Source organism: Rhinoderma darwinii, chromosome 3 (genome assembly GCF_050947455.1).
Source record: "Rhinoderma darwinii isolate aRhiDar2 chromosome 3, aRhiDar2.hap1, whole genome shotgun sequence".
Lineage (NCBI taxonomy): Eukaryota > Metazoa > Chordata > Amphibia > Anura > Rhinodermatidae > Rhinoderma > Rhinoderma darwinii.
The window spans coordinates 415,100,020-415,121,563 of record NC_134689.1 but is presented as its reverse complement, the minus strand read 5'-3'; the positions used below and the strand labels follow the sequence as shown (position 1 = coordinate 415,121,563).

The 21,544-nt window shown below is 39.6% G+C and overlaps 3 non-coding genes across 3 annotated transcripts; all 3 read right to left on the bottom strand.

Moving 5' to 3' along the window:
* Positions 1-2,005: 2,005 nt before the first annotated feature.
* On the bottom strand, positions 2,006-2,077 carry TRNAE-UUC (transfer RNA glutamic acid (anticodon UUC)). The gene has a single exon. It is a non-coding gene; the product is annotated as a tRNA-Glu (tRNA).
* Positions 2,078-8,532: 6,455 nt separating this feature from the next.
* TRNAE-UUC (transfer RNA glutamic acid (anticodon UUC)) lies at positions 8,533-8,604 on the bottom strand. The gene has a single exon. It is a non-coding gene; the product is annotated as a tRNA-Glu (tRNA).
* A 1,379-nt stretch (positions 8,605-9,983) lies between these two features.
* TRNAE-UUC (transfer RNA glutamic acid (anticodon UUC)) lies at positions 9,984-10,055 on the bottom strand. The gene has a single exon. It is a non-coding gene; the product is annotated as a tRNA-Glu (tRNA).
* Positions 10,056-21,544: the final 11,489 nt, after the last annotated feature.

Here is a 21,544-nt window from a genome sequence, read left to right as displayed (position 1 = left end):
ACATCTGGTGGTTGCCTCGTTAGCGCAGTAGGAAGTGTGTCAGTATCATAATCTGAAGGTCGTGAGTTCGATCCTCACACGAGGCACTGTTCAGTGAGTTTTTGTCTTCCTCCATTCATGCAGGAAATCGGGTTTTTCTGCCGAAACGTTTTTAATATATGAGGAAAGTGTTGTTGATTTCCTTGTCATTTTTGAGTGAGTAGAAGAGATGGGAATGATTTGAGCTTTAAATCCAAAATAGGATCTTGCCTAAAAAGAAACAATATTAAAGCAAAGTCCCAATCAGATTGGGTGAAATAGTCTGATGGTTTCTTATTTATTGGCGAAACTAGTTCATTAAAAAAAGGAAAATTAGCCAAACTGACAGGATAAAGGGGTTATTGACTTGGAGTGAGAAGGGAACAATAGGAATTATTTGAGTTTTCAAGCTCAAATAGGATCTGGTGAAAAGAGGAGGAATGGGTAAACAAAGATAAGTTAGAATTTATGGCCACAAAGAGCACTTTTATCCTATAACGCTCAACCTTTGAAAGTGCAAGACTAGTAAAAGGTTCTTTCACATACCGGGAGTCGAACCCGGGCAACATGGGTGAAAACCAGGAATCCTAACCGCTAGACCATATGGGAGCAGTTATTTAGTGTAATGAGTCATGGACTAAGAAAAAGTGGGAATAAAGAAAATGTATATATATTTTTTCATTTTGCCGCTTTGAGCTTGTCTACAAACATCTGGTGGTTGCCTCGTTAGCGCAGTAGGAAGCGTGTCAGTATCATAATCTGAAGGTCGTGAGTTCGATCCTCACACGAGGCACTGTTCAGTGAGTTTTTGTCTTCCTCCATTCATGCAGGAAATCGGGTTTTTGTGCCGAAACGTTTTTAATATATGAGGAAAGTGTTGTTGATTTCCTTGTCATTTTTGAGTGAGTAGAAGAGATGGGAATGATTTGAGCTTTAAATCCAAAATAGGATCTTGCCTAAAAAGAAACAATATTAAAGCAAAGTCCCAATCAGATTGGGTGAAATAGTCTGATGGTTTCTTATTTATTGGCGAAACTAGTTCATTAAAAAAAGGAAAATTAGCCAAACTGACAGGATAAAGGGGTTGTTGACTTGGAGTGAGAAGGGAACAATAGGAATTATTTGAGTTTTCAAGCTCAAATAGGATCTGGTGAAAAGAGGAGGAATGGGTAAACAAAGATAAGTTAGAATTTATGGCCACAAAGAGCACTTTTATCCTATAACGCTCAACCTTTGAAAGTGCAAGACTAGTAAAAGGTTCTTTCACATACCGGGAGTCGAACCCGGGCAACATGGGTGAAAACCAGGAATCCTAACCGCTAGACCATATGGGAGCAGTTATTTAGTGTAATGAGTCATGGACTAAGAAAAAGTGGGAATAAAGAAAATTTATATATATTTTTTCATTTTGCCGCTTTGAGATTGTTTACAAACATCTGGTGGTTGCCTCGTTAGTGCAGTAGGAAGCGTGTCAGTCTAATAATCTGAAGGTCGTGAGTTCGATCCTCAGACGAGGCACCGTTCAGTGAGTTTTTGTCTTCCTCCATTCATGCAGGAAATCGGGTTTTTCTGCCGAAACGTTTTTAATATATGAGGAAAGTGTTGTTGATTTCCTTGTCATTTTTGAGTGAGTAGAAGAGATGGGAATGATTTGAGCTTTAAATCCAAAATAGGATCTTGCCTAAAAAGAAACAATATTAAAGCAAAGTCCCAATCAGATTGGGTGAAATAGTCTGATGGTTTCTTATTTATTGGCGGAACTAGTTCATTAAAAAAAGGAAAATTAGCCAAACTGACAGGATAAAGGGGTTGTTGACTTGGAGTGAGAAGGGAACAATAGGAATTATTTGAGTTTTCAAGCTCAAATAGGATCTGGTGAAAAGAGGAGGAATGGGTAAACAAAGATAAGTTAGAATTTATGGCCACAAAGAGCACTTTTATCCTATAACGCTCAACCTTTGAAAGTGCAAGACTAGTAAAAGGTTTTTTTCCATACCGGGAGTCGAACCCGGGCCACCTGGGTGAAAACCAGGAATCCTAACCGCTAGACCATATGGAAGCAGTTATTTAGTGTAATGAGTCATGGACTAAGAAAAAGTGGGAATAAAGAAAATGTATATATATTTTTTCATTTTGCCGCTTTGAGATTGTTTACAAACATCTGGTGGTTGCCTCGTTAGTGCAGTAGGAAGCGTGTCATTCTAATAATCTGAAGGTCGTGAGTTCGATCCTCACACGAGGCACTGTTCAGTGAGTTTTTGTCTTCCTCCATTCATGCAGGAAATCGGGTTTTTCTGCCGAAACATTTTTAATATATGAGGAAAGTGTTGTTGATTTCCTTGTCATTTTTGAGTGAGTAGAAGAGATGGGAATGATTTGAGCTTTAAATCCAAAATAGGATCTTGCCTAAAAAGAAACAATATTAAAGCAAAGTCCCAATCAGATTGGGTGAAATAGTCTGATGGTTTCTTATTTATTGGCGAAACTAGTTCATTAAAAAAAGGAAAATTAGCCAAACTGACAGGATAAAGGGGTTGTTGACTTGGAGTGAGAAGGGAACAATAGGAATTATTTGAGTTTTCAAGCTCAAATAGGATCTGGTGAAAAGAGGAGGAATGGGTAAACAAAGATAAGTTAGAATTTATGGGCACAAAGAGCACTTTTATCCTATAACGCTCAACCTTTGAAAGTGCAAGACTAGTAAAAGGTTCTTTCACATACCGGGAGTCGAACCCGGGAAAAATGGGTGAAAACCAGGAATCCTAACCGCTAGACCATATGGGAGCAGTTATTTAGTGTAATGAGTCATGGACTAAGAAAAAGTGGGAATAAAGAAAATGTATATATATTTTTTCATTTTGCCGCTTTGAGCTTGTCTACAAACATCTGGTGGTTGCCTAGTTAGCGCAGTAGGAAGCGTGTCAGTATCATAATCTGAAGGTCGTGAGTTCGATCCTCACACGAGGCACTGTTCAGTGAGTTTTTGTCTTCCTCCATTCATGCAGGAAATCGGGTTTTTCTGCCGAAACGTTTTTAATATATAAGGAAAGTGTTGTTGATTTCCTTGTCATTTTTGAGTGAGTAGAAGAGATGGGAATGATTTGAGCTTTAAATCCAAAATAGGATCTTGCCTAAAAAGAAACAATATTAAAGCAAAGTCCCAATCAGATTGGGTGAAATAGTCTGATGGTTTCTTATTTATTGGCGAAACTAGTTCATTAAAAAAAGGAAAATTAGCCAAACTGACAGGATAAAGGGGTTGTTGACTTGGAGTGAGAAGGGAACAATAGGAATTATTTGAGTTTTCAAGCTCAAATAGGATCTGGTGAAAAGAGGAGGAATGGGTAAACAAAGATAAGTTAGAATTTATGGGCACAAAGAGCACTTTTATCCTATAACGCTCAACCTTTGAAAGTGCAAGACTAGTAAAAGGTTCTTTCACATACCGGGAGTCGAACCCAGGCAACATGGGTGAAAACCAGGAATCCTAACCGCTAGACCATATGGGAGCAGTTATTTAGTGTAATGAGTCATGGACTAAGAAAAAGTGGGAATAAAGAAAATGTATATATATTTTTTCATTTTGCCGCTTTGAGCTTGTTTACAAACATTTGGTGGTTGCCTAGTTAGCGCAGTAGGAAGCGTGTCAGTATCATAATCTGAAGGTCGTGAGTTCGATCCTCACACGAGGCACTGTTCAGTGAGTTTTTGTCTTCCTCCATTCATGCAGGAAATCGGGTTTTTCTGCCGAAACGTTTTTAATATATGAGGAAAGTGTTGTTGATTTCCTTGTCATTTTTGAGTGAGTAGAAGAGATGGGAATGATTTGAGCTTTAAATCCAAAATAGGATCTTGCCTAAAAAGAAACAATATTAAAGCAAAGTCCCAATCAGATTGGGTGAAATAGTCTGATGGTTTCTTATTTATTGGCGAAACTAGTTCATTAAAAAAAGGAAAATTAGCCAAACTGACAGGATAAAGGGGTTGTTGACTTGGAGTGAGAAGGGAACAATAGGAATTATTTGAGTTTTCAAGCTCAAATAGGATCTGGTGAAAAGAGGAGGAATGGGTAAACAAAGATAAGTTAGAATTTATGGCCACAAAGAGCACATTTATCCTATAACGCTCAACCTTTGAAAGTGCAAGACTAGTAAAAGGTTCTTTCACATACCGGGAGTCGAACCCAGGCAACATGGGTGAAAACCAGGAATCCTAACCGCTAGACCATATGGGAGCAGTTATTTAGTGTAATGAGTCATGGACTAAGAAAAAGTGGGAATAAAGAAAATGTATATATATTTTTTCATTTTGCCGCTTTGAGCTTGTCTACAAACATCTGGTGGTTGCCTAGTTAGCGCAGTAGGAAGCGTGTCAGTATCATAATCTGAAGGTCGTGAGTTCGATCCTCACACGAGGCACTGTTCAGTGAGTTTTTGTCTTCCTCCATTCATGCAGGAAATCGGGTTTTTCTGCCGAAACGTTTTTAATATATGAGGAAAGTGTTGTTGATTTCCTTGTCATTTTTGAGTGAGTAGAAGAGATGGGAATGATTTGAGCTTTAAATCCAAAATAGGATCTTGCCTAAAAAGAAACAATATTAAAGCAAAGTCCCAATCAGATTGGGTGAAATAGTCTGATGGTTTCTTATTTATTGGCGAAACTAGTTCATTAAAAAAAGGAAAATTAGCCAAACTGACAGGATAAAGGGGTTTTTGACTTGGAGTGAGAAGGGAACAATAGGAATTATTTGAGTTTTCAAGCTCAAATAGGATCTGGTGAAAAGAGGAGGAATGGGTAAACAAAGATAAGTTAGAATTTATGGCCACAAAGAGCACTTTTATACTATAACGCTCAACGTTTGAAAGTGCAAGACTAGTAAAAGGTTCTTTCACATACCGGGAGTCGAACCCGGGCAACATGGGTGAAAACCAGGAATCCTAACCGCTAGACCATATGGGAGCATTTATTTAGTGTAATGAGTCATGGACTAAGAAAAAGTGGGAATAAAGAAAATTTATATATATTTTTTCATTTTGCCGCTTTGAGATTGTTTACAAACATCTGGTGGTTACCTCGTTAGTGCAGTAGGAAGCGTGTCAGTCTAATAATCTGAAGGTCGTGAGTTCGATCCTCAGACGAGGCACCGTTCAGTGAGTTTTTGTCTTCCTCCATTCATGCAGGAAATCGGGTTTTTCTGCCGAAACGTTTTTAATATATGAGGAAAGTGATGTTGATTTCCTTGTCATTTTTGAGTGAGTAGAAGAGATGGGAATGATTTGAGCTTTAAATCCAAAATAGGATCTTGCCTAAAAAGAAACAATATTAAAGCAAAGTCCCAATCAGATTGGGTGAAATAGTCTGATGGTTTCTTATTTATTGGCGGAACTAGTTCATTAAAAAAAGGAAAATTAGCCAAACTGACAGGATAAAGGGGTTGTTGACTTGGAGTGAGAAGGGAACAATAGGAATTATTTGAGTTTTCAAGCTCAAATAGGATCTGGTGAAAAGAGGAGGAATGGGTAAACAAAGATAAGTTAGAATTTATGGCCACAAAGAGCACTTTTATCCTATAACGCTCAACCTTTGAAAGTGCAAGACTAGTAAAAGGTTCTTTCACATACCGGGAGTCGAACCCGGGCAACATGGGTGAAAACCAGGAATCCTAACCGCTAGACCATATGGGAGCAGTTATTAAGTAAAATGAGTCATGGACTAAGAAAAAGTGGGAATAAAGAAAATATATATATATTTTTTTCATTTTGCCGCTTTGAGCTTGTCTACAAACATCTGGTGGTTGCCTCGTTAGCGCAGTAGGAAGCGTGTCAGTCTAATAATCTGAAGGTCGTGAGTTCGATCCACACACAAGGCACTGTTCAGTGAGTTTTTGTCTTCCTCCATTCATGCAGGAAATCGGGTTTTTCTGCCGAAACATTTTTAATATATGAGGAAAGTGTTGTTGATTTCCTTGTCATTTTTGAGTGAGTAGAAGAGATGGGAATGATTTGAGCTTTAAATCCAAAATAGGATCTTGCCTAAAAAGAAACAATATTAAAGCAAAGTCCCAATCAGATTGGGTGAAATAGTCTGATGGTTTCTTATTTATTGGCGGAACTAGTTCATTAAAAAAAGGAAAATTAGCCAAACTGACAGGATAAAGGGGTTGTTGACTTGGAGTGAGAAAGGAACAATAGGAATTATTTGAGTTTTCAAGCTCAAATAGGATCTGGTGAAAAGAGGAGGAATGGGTAAACAAAGATAAGTTAGAATTTATGGCCACAAAGAGCACTTTTATCCTATAACGCTCAACCTTTGAAAGTGCAAGACTAGTAAAAGGTTCTTTCACATACCGGGAGTCGAACCCGGGCAACATGGGTGAAAACCAGGAATCCTAACCGCTAGACCATATGGGAGCAGTTATTAAGTAAAATGAGTCATGGACTAAGAAAAAGTGGGAATAAAGAAAATGTATATATATTTTTTCATTTTGCCGCTTTGAGATTGTTTACAAACATCTGGTGGTTGCCTCGTTAGTGCAGTAGGAAGCGTGTCAGTCTAATAATCTGAAGGTCGTGAGTTCGATCCTCAGACGAGGCACCGTTCAGTGAGTTTTTGTCTTCCTCCATTCATGCAGGAAATCGGGTTTTTCTGCCGAAACGTTTTTAATATATGAGGAAAGTGTTGTTGATTTCCTTGTCATTTTTGAGTGAGTAGAAGAGATGGGAATGATTTGAGCTTTAAATCCAAAATAGGATCTTGCCTAAAAAGAAACAATATTAAAGCAAAGTCCCAATCAGATTGGGTGAAATAGTCTGATGGTTTCTTATTTATTGGCGGAACTAGTTCATTAAAAAAAGGAAAATTAGCCAAACTGACAGGATAAAGGGGTTGTTGACTTGGAGTGAGAAGGGAACAATAGGAATTATTTGAGTTTTCAAGCTCAAATAGGATCTGGTGAAAAGAGGAGGAATGGGTAAACAAAGATAAGTTAGAATTTATGGCCACAAAGAGCACTTTTATCCTATAACGCTCAACCTTTGAAAGTGCAAGACTAGTAAAAGGTTCTTTCACATACCGGGAGTTGAACCCGGGCAACATGGGTGAAAACCAGGAATCCTAACCGCTAGACCATATGGGAGCAGTTATTTAGTGTAATGAGTCATGGACTAAGAAAAAGTGGGAATAAAGAAAATGTATATATATTTTTTCATTTTGCCGCTTTGAGATTGTTTACAAACATCTGGTGGTTGCCTCGTTAGTGCAGTAGGAAGCGTGTCAGTCTAATAATCTGAAGGTCGTGAGTTCGATCCTCACACGAGGCACTGTTCAGTGAGTTTTTGTCTTCCTCCATTCATGCAGGAAATCGGGTTTTTCTGCCGAAACATTTTTAATATATGAGGAAAGTGTTGTTGATTTCCTTGTCATTTTTGAGTGAGTAGAAGAGATGGGAATGATTTGAGCTTTAAATCCAAAATAGGATCTTGCCTAAAAAGAAACAATATTAAAGCAAAGTCCCAATCAGATTGGGTGAAATAGTCTGATGGTTTCTTATTTATTGGCGAAACTAGTTCATTAAAAAAAGGAAAATTAGCCAAACTGACAGGATAAAGGGGTTGTTGACTTGGAGTGAGAAGGGAACAATAGGAATTATTTGAGTTTTCAAGCTCAAATAGGATCTGGTGAAAAGAGGAGGAATGGGTAAACAAAGATAATTTAGAATTTATGGCCACAAAGAGCACATTTATCCTATAACGCTCAACCTTTGAAAGTGCAAGACTAGTAAAAAGTTTTTTCCCATACCGGGAGTTGAAACCGGGCCACCTGGGTGAAAACCAGGAATCCTAACCGCTAGACCATATGGGAGCAGTTATTAAGTAAAATGAGTCATGGACTAAGAAAAAGTGGGAATAAAGAAAATATATATATATTTTTTTCATTTTGCCGCTTTGAGCTTGTCTACAAACATCTGGTGGTTGCCTCGTTAGCGCAGTAGGAAGCGTGTCAGTCTAATAATCTGAAGGTCGTGAGTTCGATCCACACACAAGGCACTGTTCAGTGAGTTTTTGTCTTCCTCCATTCATGCAGGAAATCGGGTTTTTCTGCCGAAACATTTTTAATATATGAGGAAAGTGTTGTTGATTTCCTTGTCATTTTTGAGTGAGTAGAAGAGATGGGAATGATTTGAGCTTTAAATCCAAAATAGGATCTTGCCTAAAAAGAAACAATATTAAAGCAAATTCCCAATCAGATTGGGTGAAATAGTCTGATGGTTTCTTATTTATTGGCGAAACTAGTTCATTAAAAAAAGGAAAATTAGCCAAACTGACAGGATAAAGGGGTTGTTGACTTGGAGTGAGAAGGGAACAATAGGAATTATTTGAGTTTTCAAGCTCAAATAGGATCTGGTGAAAAGAGGAGGAATGGGTAAACAAAGATAAAATAGAATTTATGGCCACAAAGAGCACTTTTATCCTATAACGCTCAACCTTTGAAAGTGCAAGACTAGTAAAAGGTTTTTTCCCATACCGGGAGTCGAACCCGGGCCACCTGGGTGAAAACCAGGAATCCTAACCGCTAGACCATATGGAAGCAGTTATTTAGTGTAATGAGTCATGGACTAAGAAAAAGTGGGAATAAAGAAAATGTATATATATTTTTTCATTTTGCCGCTTTGAGATTGTTTACAAACATCTGGTGGTTGCCTCGTTAGTGCAGTAGGAAGCGTGTCAGTCTAATAATCTGAAGGTCGTGAGTTCGATCCTCACACGAGGCACTGTTCAGTGAGTTTTTGTCTTCCTCCATTCATGCAGGAAATCGGGTTTTTCTGCCGAAACATTTTTAATATATGAGGAAAGTGTTGTTGATTTCCTTGTCATTTTTGAGTGAGTAGAAGAGATGGGAATGATTTGAGCTTTAAATCCAAAATAGGATCTTGCCTAAAAAGAAACAATATTAAAGCAAAGTCCCAATCAGATTGGGTGAAATAGTCTGATGGTTTCTTATTTATTGGCGAAACTAGTTCATTAAAAAAAGGAAAATTAGCCAAACTGACAGGATAAAGGGGTTGTTGACTTGGAGTGAGAAGGGAACAATAGGAATTATTTGAGTTTTCAAGCTCAAATAGGATCTGGTGAAAAGAGGAGGAATGGGTAAACAAAGATAATTTAGAATTTATGGCCACAAAGAGCACATTTATCCTATAACGCTCAACCTTTGAAAGTGCAAGACTAGTAAAAGGTTTTTTCCCATACCGGGAGTTGAAACCGGGCCACCTGGGTGAAAACCAGGAATCCTAACCGCTAGACCATATGGGAGCAGTTATTAAGTAAAATGAGTCATGGACTAAGAAAAAGTGGGAATAAAGAAAATATATATATATTTTTTTCATTTTGCCGCTTTGAGCTTGTCTACAAACATCTGGTGGTTGCCTCGTTAGCGCAGTAGGAAGCGTGTCAGTCTAATAATCTGAAGGTCGTGAGTTCGATCCACACACAAGGCACTGTTCAGTGAGTTTTTGTCTTCCTCCATTCATGCAGGAAATTGGGTTTTTCTGCCGAAACATTTTTAATATATGAGGAAAGTGTTGTTGATTTCCTTGTCATTTTTGAGTGAGTAGAAGAGATGGGAATGATTTGAGCTTTAAATCCAAAATAGGATCTTGCCTAAAAAGAAACAATATTAAAGTAAATTCCCAATCAGATTGGGTGAAATAGTCTGATGGTTTCTTATTTATTGGCGAAACTAGTTCATTAAAAAAAGGAAAATTAGCCAAACTGACAGGATAAAGGGGTTGTTGACTTGGAGTGAGAAGGGAACAATAGGAATTATTTGAGTTTTCAAGCTCAAATAGGATCTGGTGAAAAGAGGAGGAATGGGTAAACAAAGATAAAATAGAATTTATGGCCACAAAGAGCACTTTTATCCTATAACGCTCAACCTTTGAAAGTGCAAGACTAGTAAAAGGTTTTTTCCCATACCGGGAGTCGAACCCGGGCCATCTGGGTGAAAACCAGGAATCTTAACCGCTAGACCATATGGGAGCAGTTATTAACCCCTTAAGGACACAGCCTAGTTTGGGCCTTAAGGCTCAGAGCCCATTTTTCAAATCTGACATATTTCACTTTATGTGGTAATAACGTCGGAATGCTTAAACCTATCCAAGCGATTCTGAGATTGTTTTCTCGTGACACTTTGGGCTTCATGTTCGTGGTAAAATTTGGTCGATATATTCAGTCTTTATTTGTGAAAAATTGCAAAATTTAGAGAAAATTTACAAAAAATAGCATTTTTCAGAATTTAAATGCATGTGCTTGAAAAACAGACGGTTATACCACCCAAAATAGTTACTAGTTCACATTTCCCATATGTCTACTTTAGATTGGCATCGTTTTTTGAACATTCTTTTATTTTTCTTAGACGTTACAAGGCTTAGAACATAAACAGCAATTTCTCATATTCTTAAGAAAATTTCAAAAGCCTTTTTTTGAAGGTGCCAGTTCAGTTCTGAAGTGGATTTGAGGGGCCTATGTATTAGAAACCCCCATAAAACACCCCATTTTAAAAACTAGACCCCTCAAAGTATTCAAAACAGCATATAGAAAGTTTTTTAACCCTTCAGGCATTTCACAGGAATTAAAGCAAAGTGGAAATTAAATTTGCAAATTTCATTTTTTCTGCTGAATTTCAATTTTATTCAATTTTTTTTTAGTAACAGAGAAGGTTTTACCAGAGAAACACTACTAAATATGTATTGTCCAGATTCTGCAGTTTTTAGAAATGTCCCACATGTGGCCCTACTGCGCTCGTGGACTAAAACACAAGCCCTAGAAGCAAAGAAGCACCTAGTGCATTTTGAGGCCTCTTTTTTATTAGAATATATTTTAGGCAGCATGCCAGGTTTGAAGAGGCGTTGAGGTATCAAAACAATGGAAACCCACCAGAAGTGACCCCATTTTGGAAATTACACCCCTCAAGGAATTCATTTATGGTTTTTGTTATCATTTTGACCGCACAGTTTTTTCACAGCACCTATTTGAATTGGGCTGTGAAATGAAAAAAATGATATTTTTTCCAATAAAATGTCATTTTTGATCAAAATTTCTTATTTTCACAGGGAACAACATACCCCATTTTGTTGCCCAATTTGTCCTTAGTGCGGCAATACCCCATTTGTGGTGATAAACTGCCGTTTGGGCCCATGGGAGGGCTCAGACGGAAAGGAGCGCTATGTGTTTGTTGGAGTCCAGATTTTGCTGGATTGGTTTTCGGGTGCCATGTTGCATTTGCAGAGCCCCAGAGGTATCAAAGCAATGGAAACCCACCAGAAGTGACCCCATTTTGGAAACTACACCCCTCAAGGAATTCATTTATGGTTTTTGTTATCATTTTGACCGCACAGTTTTTTCACAGCACCTATTTGAATTGGGCTGTGAAATGAAAAAAATGATATTTTTTCCAATAAGATGTCATTTTTGATCAAAATTTCTTATTTTCACAAGGAACAACATACCCCATTTTGTTGCCCAATTTGTCCTTAGTGCGGCAATACCCCATTTGTGGTGATAAACTGCCCTTTGGGCCCATGGGAGGGCTCAGAAGGAAAGGACCACCATTTGGCCTACTGGAGCTTTTCTGGTGCTAAGTCATGTGTGCAGAAGCCCCTGAGGTACCAGTACAGTTGAAACCCACGAGAAGTGACCCCATTTTAAAAACTACACCCCTTAAGACATTCATCTAGAGGTGTAGTGAGCATTTTGACCCCACAGGTACTGTGTAAAAGATAATGCGCAGCAGATGGTGCAGTGTGAGATTTGCAATTTTATATATGTATATGCCATTTCAGTGTCCAATATAGTGTGCCCAGCATGCGCCACCGGAGATATACACCCCTTAAATTGTAATGTGGGTTCTCCTGGGTACGACAATACCCTACATGTGGCTGTTATCAGCTGCCTGGGCATACGGCAGGGCTCAGAAGGGAAAGATGAGGGGGGTAAGCTGTGCGGAGTGCATCAGGGTAAATTGAAAATCAAGGGATGTATGATACATTTTAAAACAATCTTTTATACAGAGCCCTGGTTTTTCGGGACACGTGTCACATTGGTATATTGTGTTCTTCCTTATCCCCCTCTTATAGCAGACTCTGCACCTCTTTTGACTCTTTCCCTTTCCACCGGTTTGGGGACCTTCTCCTGGAAAGTGTTGCCCTGGTACGATGCGCCCCCCCTTCCTGGTCCCTAAAGATTAGATCTTGAAATTCCAGGAAAGTTCCCCTCTGGCCTGCACATCGACGTAGCACATACGCATTGTACAAAGCCATCTGTATGATGTGCCCGGCCAGCTTCTTATACTACACCGCATGGCGCTGTAGGGCTTCAGGACTTGATTTGACAAGTCCATCCCTCCCATGTACCTATTGTAGTCCAGGATGCAGTCTGGTTTGGGGGTGGCCTTTCCTTCATATATCCTAAACCTGTAGGTATACCCTGATGCACTCTCGCACAGCTTATACATCTTCACGCCATACCTTGCCCTCTTACCTGGCAGGTACTGGCGGAATTGAACCCTCCCTTTAAAATGTACCAGGGACTCATCAATAGAAAAACACTTCTCGGGGGTGTATGCTTGGGAAAACCGGGCACTGGAACGGTCTAATAGGGGTCTCCGTTTATACAAACGGTCAAAACTGGGGTCATCTCGGAGTGGGCACGGCTCATTATCAGTATAATGTAAGAAGCGAAGTATTGCCTCATTTATTTATTTTTTTAGGTTCCAGTTCATTTCTGAAGTTGCTTTGAGGGGCCCATATATTAGAAACCCCTATCAAACACCCCATTTTAGAAACTAGACCCCTCAAAGTATTCACAACAGCATTTAGAAAGTTTATGAACCCTTTAGGTGTTTCACAGAAATTTAGAGCAAAGTAGAGGTGAAATTTACTCTTTTTATACCATTTTTTTTATAACACAAAAGGATTTATCAGAGAAACGCAACTCAATACTTATTGCCCAGATTCTGCAGTTTAGAGAAATATCCCACATGTTGCCCTCGGGCGGTAATGGACTGAAGCGCCGGCCTCCGAAGCAAAGGAGCACCTAGCGGATTTTGAGCCCTCTTTTTTATTAGGCACCATGTCCGGTTTGAAGAGGTCTTGTGGTGCCAAAACATTGGAAACCCCCCAAAAGTGACCCCAATTTGGAAACTAGACCCCTTGAGGAATCCATTGTAGTTTTCATGGGGTGCATGCGGCTTTTTGATCAGTTTTTATTCCATTTTTAGGTGGCGTGGTGACTAATAAACAGCAATTCTACTATTGTTTTTGTATACTTTTTTTTTTACAGCGTTCACCGTGCGCTATAAATGACATATTTACTTTATTCTGCGGGGCGATACGATCACGGCGATACCAGATGTTTATAGTTTTTTTTTATGTCTTATGGCGTTTGCACAATAAAATACGTTTTGTAAACAATCATTCACTTTTTGTGTTACCTTATTCTAAGAGCCATAACGTTTTTATTTTTCAATCAATAAAGCCGTGCGAGGACTTATTTTTTGCGTAACGAACTGTATTTTCCATCAGTACCATTTTTAGGTACATGCGACTTTTTGATCTCTTTTTATTCCATTTTTTGGGAGGTGAAGTGACCAAACAATTGTGATTGTGGTACGGTTTATTAATATTTTTTTTTACGGCGTTCACCGTGCGGGATAAATAACAAAATAATTTTGTAGTTCAGGCCGTTACGGACGCGGCGATACCAATTATGTATAGTTTATTTGTTTGTTTATATATTTTTATTAATAATAAAGGCCTGATAAGGGAAAAAGTGGGACTTTTACTTTTATTACTTTTAAAACTTTTATTTTTACACATCTTTTTTTAACTTTTTTTTTACTTTATTACTTTGTCCCACTAGGGGACATGAGGGCAGGAGGCCCTGATCGCTATTCTAATACACTGCACTACATGCGTAGTGCAGTGTATTAGAACTGTCAGCTACTCACTGACAGCAAGCATAGTGGGTCCTGACGTTGTCAGGACCCACTAGGCTTCCGTCTATGGCATCGCCGGACGCCATTGTTTGGTGTCCGGTTGCCATAGTCACCATCGCCGGCCGCTATCGCGTAGCAGGCCGGCGATGGCAGCTTAACCCCTAAAAAGCCGCGATCTCTATAGAACGCGGCTTTTAAGGGGTTAATCAGCGGGGACACAGCGATCGGTCCCCGCTGTAGGAGCTGTGATAGCTGCTGAACAAGACAGCAGCGTCACAGCTCCTGTATGTGTCGGGAGGACGGCCGAAACGGCCGTCACTCCCGAGACGTACTATTACGGCATGGAGCGCGAACGATACAGCTGCCATGACGTAATAGTACGTCAAGGAGCGGGAAGGGGTTAAGTATAATGAGTCATGGACTAAGAAAAAGTGGGAATAAAGAAAATGTATATATATTTTTTCATTTTGCCGCTTTGAGCTTGTCTACAAACATCTGGTGGTTGCCTCATTAGCGCAGTAGGAAGCGTGTCAGTCTAATAATCTGAAGGTCGTGAGTTCGATCCTCACACGAGGCACTGTTCAGTGAGTTTTTGTCTTCCTCCATTCATGCAGGAAATCGGGTTTTTCTGCCGAAACGTTTTTAATATATGAGGAAAGTGTTGTTGATTTCCTTGTCATTTTTGAGTGAGTAGAAGAGATGGGAATGATTTGAGCTTTAAATCCAAAATAGGATCTTGCCTAAAAAGAAACAATATTAAAGCAAAGTCCCAATCAGATTGGGTGAAATAGTCTGATGGTTTCTTATTTATTGGCGAAACTAGTTCATTAAAAAAAGGGAAATTAGCCAAACTGACAGGATAAAGGGGTTGTTGACTTGGAGTGAGAAGGGAACAATAGGAATTATTTGAGTTTTCAAGCTCAAATAGGATCTGGTGAAAAGAGGAGGAATGGGTAAACAAAGATAAGTTAGAATTTATGGCCACAAAGAGCACTTTTATCCTATAACGCTCAACCTTTGAAAGTGCAAGACTAGTAAAAGGTTTTTTCCCATACCGGGAGTCGAACTCGGGCCATCTGGGTGAAAACCAGGAATCTTAACCGCTAGACCATATGGGAGCAGTTATTAAGTAAAATGAGTCATGGACTAAGAGAAAGTGGGAATAAAGAAAATATATATATATTTTTTTCATTTTGCCGTTTGAGCTTGTCTACAAACATCTGGTGGTTGCCTCGTTAGCGCAGTAGGAAGTGTGTCAGTCTAATAATCTGAAGGTCGTGAGTTCGATCCACACACAAGGCACTGTTCAGTGAGTTTTTGTCTTCCTCCATTCATGCAGGAAATCGGGTTTTTCTGCCGAAACATTTTTAATATATGAGGAAAGTGTTGTTGATTTCCTTGTCATTTTTGAGTGAGTAGAAGAGATGGGAATGATTTGAGCTTTAAATCCAAAATAGGATCTTGCCTAAAAAGAAACAATATTAAAGCAAAGTCCCAATCAGATTGGGTGAAATAGTCTGATGGTTTCTTATTTATTGGCGAAACTAGTTCATTAAAAAAAGGAAAATTAGCCAAACTGACAGGATAAAGGGGTTGTTGACTTGGAGTGAGAAGGGAACAATAGGAATTATTTGAGTTTTCAAGCTCAAATAGGATCTGGTGAAAAGAGGAGGAATGGGTAAACAAAGATAAAATAGAATTTATGGCCACAAAGAGCACTTTTATCCTATAACGCTCAACCTTTGAAAGTGCAAGACTAGTAAAAGGTTTTTTCCCATACCGGCAGTCGAACCCGGGCCATCTGGGTGAAAACCAGGAATCTTAACCGCTAGACCATATGGGAGCAGTTGTTAAGTATAATGAGTCATGGACTAAGAAAAAGTGGGAATAAAGAAAATGTATATATATTTTTTCATTTTGCCGCTTTGAGCTTGTCTACAAACATCTGGTGGTTGCCTCATTAGCGCAGTAGGAAGCGTGTCAGTCTAATAATCTGAAGGTCGTGAGTTCGATCCTCACACGAGGCACTGTTCAGTGAGTTTTTGTCTTCCTCCATTCATGCAGGAAATCGGGTTTTTCTGCCGAAACGTTTTTAATATATGAGGAAAGTGTTGTTGATTTCCTTGTCATTTTTGAGTGAGTAGAAGAGATGGGAATGATTTGAGCTTTAAATCCAAAATAGGATCTTGCCTAAAAAGAAACAATATTAAAGCAAAGTCCCAATCAGATTGGGTGAAATAGTCTGATGGTTTCTTATTTATTGGCGAAACTAGTTCATTAAAAAAAGGAAAATTAGCCAAACTGACAGGATAAAGGGGTTGTTGACTTGGAGTGAGAAGGGAACAATAGGAATTATTTGAGTTTTCAAGCTCAAATAGGATCTGGTGAAAAGAGGAGGAATGGGTAAACAAAGATAAAATAGAATTTATGGCCACAAAGAGCACTTTTATCCTATAACGCTCAACCTTTGAAAGTGCAAGACTAGTAAAAGGTTTTTTCCCATACCGGCAGTCGAACCCGGGCCATCTGGGTGAAAACCAGGAATCTTAACCGCTAGACCATATGGGAGCAGTTGTTAAGTATAATGAGTCATGGACTAAGAAAAAGTGGGAATAAAGAAAATGTATATATATTTTTTCATTTTGCCGCTTTGAGCTTGTCTACAAACATCTGGTGGTTGCCTCATTAGCGCAGTAGGAAGCGTGTCAGTCTAATAATCTGAAGGTCGTGAGTTCGATCCTCACACGAGGCACTGTTCAGTGAGTTTTTGTCTTCCTCCATTCATGCAGGAAATCGGGTTTTTCTGCCGAAACGTTTTTAATATATGAGGAAAGTGTTGTTGATTTCCTTGTCATTTTTGAGTGAGTAGAAGAGATGGGAATGATTTGAGCTTTAAATCCAAAATAGGATCTTGCCTAAAAAGAAACAATATTAAAGCAAAGTCCCAATCAGATTGGGTGAAATAGTCTGATGGTTTCTTATTTATTGGCGAAACTAGTTCATTAAAAAAAGGGAAATTAGCCAAACTGACAGGATAAAGGGGTTGTTGACTTGGAGTGAGAAGGGAACAATAGGAATTATTTGAGTTTTCAAGCTCAAATAGGATCTGGTGAAAAGAGGAGGAATGGGTAAACAAAGATAAGTTAGAATTTATGGCCACAAAGAGCACTTTTATCCTATAACGCTCAACCTTTGAAAATGCAAGACTAGTAAAAGGTTATTTCCCATACCGGGAGTCGAACACAGGCCACCTGGGTGAAAACCAGGAATCCTAACCGCTAGACCATATGGGAGCAGTTATTTAGTGTAATGAGTCATGGACTAAGAAAAAGTGGGAATAAAGAAAATTTATATATATTTTTTCATTTTGCCGCTTTGAGCTTGTCTACAAACATCTGGTGGTTGCCTCGTTAGCGCAGTAGGAAGCGTGTCAGTCTAATAATCTGAAGGTCGTGAGTTCGATCCTCACACGAGGCACTGTTCAGTGAGTTTTTGTCTTCCTCCATTCATGCAGGAAATCTGGTTTTTCTGCCGAAACGTTTTTAACCCCTTAACGCTCCATGACCTACTATTAGGTCATGCTAACTGTAGCGTTCGCGCTCAGTGACCTATTAGTAGGTCATTGAGTAAACACGGCGCCGTTCGCGCGGGGCGCGTTCCTGAGCTGTGATAGCTGCTGTTTTCGACAGCAGACTATCACTGCTCAATGTGCCGGGACCGATCGCGGAGCTCCCCCGCCGATTAACCCCTCAGAAGCCGCGTTCAATAGCGATCGCGGCTTCTTAGGGGTTAATCCGCCATCGCCGGCCTGCTACACGATAGCGGCCGGCAATGGTGACTATGGCAACCGGACACCAAACAATGGCGTCCGGCTATGCCATAGACGGAAGCCTAGTGGGTCCTGACAACGTCAGGACCCACTATGCTTGCTGTCAGTGAGTAGCTGACAGTTCTAATACACTGCACTACGCATGTAGTGCAGTGTATTAGAATAGCGATCAGGGCCTCCTGCCCTCATGTCCCCTAGTGGGACAAAGTAATAAAGTAAAAAAAAGTTACAAAAAAGATGTGTAAAAATAAGAAAATAAAAGTTTTAAAAGTAATAAAAGTAAAAGTCCCACTTTTTCACTTATCACTCATTTATTATTAATAAAAATATATAAACAAACAAATAAACTATACATAATTGGTATCGCCGCGTGCGTAACGGCCTGAACTACAAAATTATTTTGTTATTTATCCCGCACGGTGAACGCCGTAAAAAAAAATATTAATAAACCGTACCACAATCACAATTGTTTGGTCACTTCACCTCCCAAAAAATGGAATAAAAAGAGATCAAAAAGTCGCATGTACCGAAAAATGGTGCTGATCGAAACTACAGTTCGTTACGCAAAAAATAAGTCCTTGCACGGCTTTATTGATTGAAAAATAAAAACGTTCTGGCTCTTAGAATAAGGTAACACAAAAAGTGAATGATTGTTTATAAAACGTATTTTATTGTGCAAACGCCATAAGACATAAAAAAAAACTATAAACATCTGGTATCGCCGTAATCGTATCGCCCCGCAGATTAAAGTGAATATGTCATTTATAGCGCACGGTGCACGCAGTAAAAAAAAAAGAATAAAAAAACAATAGTAGAATTGCTGTTTTTTAGTCACCACGCCACCTAAAAATAGAATAAAAACTGATCAAAAAGCTGCATGCACCCCAAGAAAACTACAGTGGATTCCTTAAGGGGTCTAGTTTCCAAATTGGGGTCACTTTTGGGGGGTTTCCAATGTTTTGGCACCACAAGACCTCTTCAAACCGGACATGGTGCCTAATAAAAAAGAGGCCTCAAAATCCACTAGGTGCGCCTTTGCTTCGGAAGCCGGTGCTTCAGTCCATTACCGCACTAGGGCCACATGTGGGATATTTCTCTAAACTGCAGAATCTGGGCAATACGTATTAAGTTGCGTTTCTCTGATAAAACCTTTTGTGTTATAAAAAAAATGGTATAAAGAGGATTTTCTGACAAAAAAAAAAAGTAAATTTCACCTCTACTTTGCTCTAAATTTCTGTGAAACACCTAAAGGGTTCATAAACTTTATAAATGCTGTTGTGAATACTTTGAGGGGTCTAGTTTCTAAAATGGGGTGTTTGATAGGGGTTTCTAATATATGGGCCCCTCAAAGCAACTTCAGAACTGAACTGGAACCTAAAAAAATAAATAAATGAGGCAATACTTTGCTTCTTACATTATACTGATAATGAGCCGTGCCCACCTTGAGATGACCCCAGTTTTGACTGTTTGTATAAACGGAGACCCCTATTAGACCGTTTCAGTGCCCGGTTTTCCCAAGCATACAACCCCGAGAAGTGTTTTTCTATTGATGAGTCCCTGTTACATTTTAAAGGGAGGGTTCAATTCCGCGAGTACCTGCCGGGTAAGAGGGCAAGGTATGGCGTGAAGATGTATAAGCTGTGCGAGAGTGCATCAGGGTATACCTACAGATTTAGGATATATGAAGGAAAGGCCACCCCCAAACCAGACTGCATCCTGGACTACAATAGGTACATGGGAGGGATGGACTTGTCAAATCAAGTCCTGAAGCCCTACAGCGCCATGCGGTGTGGTATAAGAAGCTGGCCGGGCACATCATACAGATGGCTTTGTACAATGCGTACGTGCTACGTCGATGTGCAGGCCAGAGGGGAACTTTCCTGGAATTTCAAGATCTAATCTTTAGGGACCAGGAAGGGGGGGCACCCAGTACTTCTGGAAGCGAGGCCACACGCATCGTACCAGGGCAACACTTTCCAGGAGAAGTTCCCCAAACCGGTGGAAAGGGAAAGAGTCAAAAGAGGTGCAGAGTCTGCTATAAGAGGGGGATAAGGAAGAACACAATATACCAATGTGAAACGTGTCCCGAAAAAGCAGGGCTCTGTATAAAAGATTGTTTTAAAATGTATCATACATCCCTTGATTTTTAATTTACCCTGATGCACTCCGCACAGCTTACCCCCCTCATCTTTCCCTTCTGAGCCCTGCCGTATGCCCAGGCAGCTGATAACAGCCACATGTAGGGTATTACCGTACCCAGGAGAACCCACATTACAATTTAAGGGGTGTATATCTCCGGTGGCGCATGCTGGGCACAATATATTGGACACTGAAATGGCATATATATATATAAAATTGCAAATCTCACACTGCACCATCTGCTGCGCATTATCTTTTACACAATACCTGTGGGGTCAAAATGCTCACTACACCTCTAGATGAATGTCTTAAGGGGTGTAGTTTTTAAAATGTGGTCACTTCTCGGGGGTTTCAACTGTACTGGTACCTCAGGGGCTTCTGCACACATGACTTAGCACCAGAAAAGCTCCAGTAGGCCAAATGGTGGTCCTTTCCTTCTGAGCCCTCCCATGGACCCAAACGGCAGTTTATCACCACAAATGGGGTATTGCCGCACTAAGGACAAATTGGGCAACAAAATGGGGTATGTTGTTCCTTGTGAAAATAAGAAATTTTGATCAAAAATGACATCTTATTGGAAAAAATATCATTTTTTTCATTTCACAGCCAAATTCAAATAGGTGCTGTGAAAAAACTGTGCGGTCAAAATGATAACAAAAACCATAAATGAATTCCTTGAGGGGTGTAGTTTCCAAAATGCGGTCACTTCTGGTGGGTTTCCATTGCTTTGATACCTCTGGGGCTCTGCAAATGCGACATGGCACCCGAAAACCAATCCAGCAAAATCTGGACTCCAACCAACACATAGCGCTCCTTTCCTTCTGAGCCCTCCCATGGGCCCAAACGGCAGTTTATCACCACAAATGGGGTATTGCCGTACTAAGGACAAATTGGGCAACAAAATGGGGTATGTTGCTCCCTGTGAAAATGAGAAATTTTGATCAAAAATGACATCTTATTGGAAAAAATATAATTTTTTTCATTTCACAGCCCAATACAAATAGGTGCTGTGAAAAAACTGTGCGGTCAAAATGATAACAAAAACCATAAATGAATTCCTTGAGGGGTGTAGTTTCCAAAATGGGGTCACTTCTGGTGGGTTTCCATTGCTTTGATACCTCTGGGGCTCTGCAAATGCAACATGGCACCCGAAAACCAATCCAGCAAAATCTGGACTCCAACCAACACAAAGCGCTCCTTTCCTTCTGAGACCTCCCATGGGCCCAAACGGCAGTTTATCACCACAAATGGAGTATTGCCGCACTAAGGACAAATTGGGCAACAAAATGGGGTATGTTGTTCCCTGTGAAAATAAGAAATTTTGATCAAAAATTACATCTTATTGGAAAAAATATCATTTTTTTCATTTCACAGCCCAATTCAAATAGGTGCTGTGAAAAAACTGTGCGGTCAAAATAATAACAAAAACCATAAATGAATTCCTTGAGGGGTGTAATTTCCAAAATGGGGTCACTTCTGGTGGGTTTCCATTGTTTTGATACCTCAACACCTCTTCAAACCTGGCATTCTGCCTAAAATATATTCTAATAAAAAAGAGGCCTCAAA